Source organism: Phocoena phocoena, chromosome 11 (assembly GCF_963924675.1).
Source record: "Phocoena phocoena chromosome 11, mPhoPho1.1, whole genome shotgun sequence".
Classification (NCBI taxonomy): domain Eukaryota; kingdom Metazoa; phylum Chordata; class Mammalia; order Artiodactyla; family Phocoenidae; genus Phocoena; species Phocoena phocoena.
In genome coordinates, this window is record NC_089229.1 from 100,086,318 (window position 1) to 100,092,254 (window position 5,937).

Genomic DNA, 5,937 nt, shown 5'->3' on the forward strand with positions numbered 1-5,937 from the left:
GCGAGGTGGGGAGGTGTACGTCTCGCGGAGCCCCGGGAGGCTGGGGTGCGGTCGGCTGGGTCTGGGGTTTGGGTATTGATGTACAGCGTTGAAAGAGACGAGGATTCTGGTTTTTTTCCTGCTGTGAAGTGGTCAGGTAGGAGATGGAGGCTTGGCTTCCAGAAGGAAGATGAGCTGTGGATGTTGCCTTTGAGGCAGTTCGAGAAGCTATTGCACTAGGTCTCACATCTCTACTTTAGGATTTGGGGTCTTTTTTTCCTCCAGGCGGAGCGGGTGGGGCGTCGAGCGGGGGGAGAATCCCTCTGCTTTTGGCTCGGGGTGTGAGCGTGGATGGGTTTGGAGTTCTACACCGTTCAAGAAGAGCGAGATCTTGGGTTAGACAACTTCCTTCTGGCAGCAACATTGGGGAATAGGTCCCAGTACACTTAGGTCCTTAAAGGTGTTATCTTCCAGTCTTTCTTCTGTGCCTGAACGATCTCTATGCCACCTCGTTTTCAGAGCTCTATCCTGGCCCCTTAAGAGAGGGCCTGAGGATCAGGTGGTTGCTTTGGAAGACACGTTTCTGAGGAGTAGTCGCACGTGGTTCTGGTTGACTGCTTTGGATGGATACAATGAACAATTTGAATAGTTCTGTTGGCGCTAATTATGCGAAACATGCTTAAATGTTTTGAAGCACAACTGTCTTTTACAACACATGTTTTAGTAAACCTTGACAGCTATTTTGTGTTTAATTGTTGTAAAGTTACACTTAATTAACACTTAATTATTGGAGCTTTCTAAAATTTCTCAATTGCACGTGTCTTTATTGGACACTTTAAAAGTGAAGTGGAATAAGTTTTTTTTTTTGGTAGGTCCCTCAATTTCTCAGAAACGTTCTTGGAGTCAGGTGCTTTTAAAATGCTCTTTAGTAACATTTTGGGGGCATGTGTCTGTCGTTGTATAGGGAGATGTTACTAAGAGTAAACTGTGTTCAATGTTCTTCACTTCAGTGTTTCACAACCTAGCACATTGAATCAGAATCTTCTTTTCTGGATTCCTGCTCCCTATTAGATTACAGTATTCACTGGCCTTACCTATCACTTAATATCATTGAAGCTATTTCTTCCTCGGAAAACAGGCCCTGAGATTGACATTTGTTATGTAATGGATGGAAGTAGGCATGACTCTCAGTAATTCATTTATGGAGGAAGGGAAACCGTCATGAAATGGAGTTTAAGCAGTGACTTTCCAAAGGCTTACTCAATTTATTTGGGAACATAGCCAGGGAAGTGCTTTCCCATAACCTGAGGGAGAAATATACAGAGTGAGTGTCAGTAGGTACCTTTTTTTAACATGCCTACTTAATGAGCAGATTATTCTAGCAAATACATCTGCTTGACGAAATTTGTAGGAAACAGATGATATAATAGCTATTAAGTGAGAAAGGGTGTGGTCCAATTTACTAAAGATTTAATTGTATTCCGACAGGTCAAATTATAAGTTGGTACAATAATAGTTTTGATATTGGATTAGTCACTTAGAAGGAAAGATTAAAATTCACATATCTGGTTTTGGCTTATAAATTATACTTTGATTTAATGGGGTACACATGGGGACAAATGTGAACTAAAATAGCAGTGAAACTTTGTATAGTGCTAAAATGACATTTCCATGGCTGACAGTGGGATGTGATTCTTCTTGTTAGAATGCAATCATATGATTTGGGGAAAATGTAGGGTAGAAGTGTTCTATTTCTCTTTAGAATTTCTTAAGGCTGAGAAAACTAGTATGTTTTATTTTTCAAGAAATGTGGCTTGCTAGTCATTACTGTGATAGTTAAGTCTACTGGGGTGTCCCCCCCTTTTTATAATTACTAAAATCAGATAAGTATGTCATTGTGTTAATTCAACGTTAGTACTAGAAACAAAAGTGAAAATTCCCATAGCAACAACTGCTCTTTTTCTATGCTATGTTTATGCTTTTAGAAGTAGTATAAGAGCTGTTAAATGTGCGTTTTGCACATACTGTGTAAAACACATTGATGGAGGAAGAGCAGGGAAGGAAGTATTTTGGCTAATCCAATAATAAACAATTCTAATAAACAATTTTCAGAGAAATATAATGTAATAAAGTAAATTAAGCATAAAGGTTATGTGGAATATAGTTTACTTCTATGGCTTTTCAAAATGTGAGCCTGGAGGTGCTGATTCATTCATTTATTCATTCAACAGTTATTTATTGAGTATGGTTCTGGGTACTTTTTTTAGCCTTTGGGAATACAGTAGTGAGCAAAGCTGACAAAAATTCCCACCTTCATGGAACTTACCTTCTGGACACCTTGGGAAATGAAGAGGAATTCAGCAAAGGAGATTAATAAGAGGTTATTGAGGTAGGAGGAAAACCAGGAGAGTGTGATGTACTACAAATGAAGGAAAGGAAGTTTTCAAGGAGGAGGGAATGGTCAGCTGTGTCATTGTTTAAAGATGTGTCAGACTGTTGGGTAAGAAAGAATTCTGCCTGATTATAATGTCTAATAACAGAGAAATGACTAAATGCTTTTTAGTGTGAGATGAGACAAATGTAAGAATCTTTCAGTTTTTTACTTCCTTCGACTGATTTTTAAAAACATATATATTTCACTCTTTATTCTTTTCAGAACAAAATATGCAACCTGGGAGTTTATACTTGTACTAAGGAGAGGTATGACACTGTTGTTACTAATTATATGTACACTTATTTTTTTAATACATGTATCACATCAGAAGTTATAAAAGTATACAGGGAAAAAAATAAGTCTCTTCTGTCCCATCCAGTTACTCCTGAAGGCAGACACTGTTTCCAGTTTCTTGTTTTTCCTAACCAGTGAAATTTTGTGCAATAACACGGCATTTAGCTATTTTAAAATTGCATAAATATAACAAGTATTTTTATCCCCTATGTATTTTTTTTGCAGGCTTAATATTTGTTTTTATAATTTAAGTCTAGCTACCTGCAGACCTTTTTTTTTTTTTTAAATAACAGCTTTATTGAGAGACAATCCATATACCGTACGATTCACCCATTAAAGTGTACAATTAAATTCTTTTGGTACATTCATCACCACGATCAATTTTAGAACATTTTCATCCTCCCAAAAAAAAGCCCCAAACTCATTAGCAGTCATTCCCCTGACCTTTGGTTTTAAAGCTCTCTTTTTTTTAAAAAAAAATTAATTAATTTAATTTTGGCTGCGTTGGGTCTTCGTTGCTGCGCGTCGACTTTCTCTGGTTGCGGCGAGTGGGGGCTATTCTTTGTTGCGGTGTGTGGGCTTTAGGTGTGCAGGCTGAGCAGTTGTGGCTCGTGGGCTCTAGAGCGTAGGCTCAGTAGTTGTGGCGCACGGGCTTAGTTGCTCCGTGGCATGTGGGGTCTTCCCAGACCAGGGCTTGAACCCGTGTCTCCTGCATTGGCAGGTGGATTCTTAACCACTGCACCAGCAGGGAGGCCCCGACCTTTGGTTTTAAGTAAAGTATTGTTTTGCGTATTATGTGGGGAAAACGTTTGTGAATTACTTTGTTTCCAGTTAAATGGTAGTGAAGCCATTTAGTGTTACTTTTAATATTCTCTGATTGAATAGAAGCATAGGTTTGTGTAAAAGTCAAATTAGTTAGTGGTTTATTTAGTTGCATGAATGGGCTCATAGGATGGATTGTAGGAAGATCTGAGATGAGATCTTAAGGATAAGTAGTATTTGGCCAGATGAAAAGGATGCAAGCAGAGGGAACAGCACGTGCAGGACCCAAAGGCAAGAAAGCTGTAGGGCAGGTAGAGTGATCTGAAGATAGTTTGGTCTGGCTGGAATGTTGAGTGCTAGTGTGAGGTATGGGCATCACTTCTCCTTTCTGTGAAAAAGTGTGTTGTCTTAAAAAGGCAAAATAATTACATGATTAATTTGCTTAAACTGTGGATTGCTGTCACTTCCTAGCTATATAACTCTGGATGAGAAACTTTATTGTCTAAAACTCAGTTAAACTCTCATTAGATGAGAATAATAGTCCTATCTGATGTGATTGTTGTGAAGAATAAATGAGCTAATGCTCATAAAGCTTTTAATAAGATGCTTGGAATACAGTAAGTACTCAATAAAAATCAGCTGCCCTGAGGATGACATTGTGGTGGTGGTGATTTTGATCATGGTGACTTTGATGATGGTGATAATGATCCTGAAGTATGGAATTCCTTAGGATATTTTGGAGCCCCAGAGAGTGCTCGGGAGACTGGAAAAGGATCTGTCATTTTAACTTTTTCTGGGGAAGAAGGAAGTGAATACCCAAAACTTTAGACCAGCTCTGTTTAATAGAACTTTGTGTGATGATAGAAATGTTCTATCTTTGACCATCAAATACAGTAGCCACTAGTTACATGTGCTTTTTGAGCACTTGAAATGTGGCCAGTGTGACTGAGAAACTGTATTGTTAATTTTATTGCAATTAATTTAAATAGTCACTGTGACTAGTGGTTACTGTTTAGGGCAGCACAGTTACACACTTACAGATTGAGGAATCTAATTGAATTATGGCAATATTTTAGAACAGATTATTTAAAAAGTTAAAAAGTAGTTTTAGAAGCCTTGTCAGGGGAAAGGTGATTGCTGGGATACAGCATGGATTCACTAGGTTACATCAGACAATACTTCTAGTTTTCTAGAACTGACATGGTTCCCAGACTGATAAATCAAGGCAGTGTAGTAGTTGTAATGTGTCTGGACTTCAGTTAGATCTTTTTATGCTGTCTTTGTGGAAAATATGAAAAATTATGTCCTAGATTTCATGAGAACAGGGACTGTCATTTGTTCTCTACTAAGCAAATAACAGATACTAAATATTTGATGACTGAATGGAGAATGGTACAATTAAGTGAAGTCACAACTAGTTGTAAATGGCTAGACGCAGAGAATGGAGATCTGCTTACTGCAGAAGATGGGTTAGGGCGGGGATCCCCAACCCCTGGGCTGCACGGCAGGAGGAGGTGAGAGGCGAGCGAGCCAAGTGTAATCTGCCGCTCCCCACCGCGTGCATCACCACCTGAACCATCCACCAGCCCCCCGACCCCCACCCCAGCCGTGGGAGAATTGTCTTCCATGAAACCAGTCCCTGGTGCCAAAAAGGTTGGGGACCTCTGGGTTAGAGGAACTGGTGTTAGCTGCCTCATCCAGGTTTATAGTATTGGAAAGATCCAGGAGTGGTGGCGTAGAAGATAGTGGCGATGTAAACTAGCTGCCAGCATAGCCTCGCTGAGTGTGGAGGGTGTCCAGCTCATTACTAGCTGATAGTGAAGAGGTGGAGGTAGAAGACTGTGTTACTGAGTAGCATGAAAATCAGAGTAACAAGGATTTTATATGAGGGTTCAGGAATAGTGGTCTGGAGGTGGCAGTGGAAGAAAGAAGGGTAACTGCCTCGTTTCCCAATATTGGGTGTGCCACGTGAGAGACTTCATAGCCTCCACTTGAAAGGGCTGCATGGGAAGAGGCATCCTGGGAAAGCCAGCTATCAGTGAAGGCAGAGAGGTACTGAGAACTTTTAGAGGAGTTTCTTAGTAATGGAATGAAGTTCCTTGAGAGTGTATTTCCCCACCCAACTGGCTTCTTTTTTTTTTTTTTTTTTTTTATTATTTATTTACTTATTTGGCTGCGCCAGGTCTTAGTTGTGGCATGGGGGATCTAGTTCCCTGACAAGGGATCGAACTGGGACCCCCTGCATTGGGAGCACGGAATCTTAACCACTGGACCACCAGGGAAGTCCCCCAACTGGCTTGTTTTTATCATCACTTAAACTTTAAGAAAAGTCTCTCATTTTTGACAACAGATTCTTCTCCAACTTCATACTTTCTTTGCCTTTTGCTTTAAATTGCTTTGCTCTTTGCTTTACAGCCAGAATTTGTTGAGAGAGTTGTCTACGTTTGCTTTATGTTTCCATTTCTTCA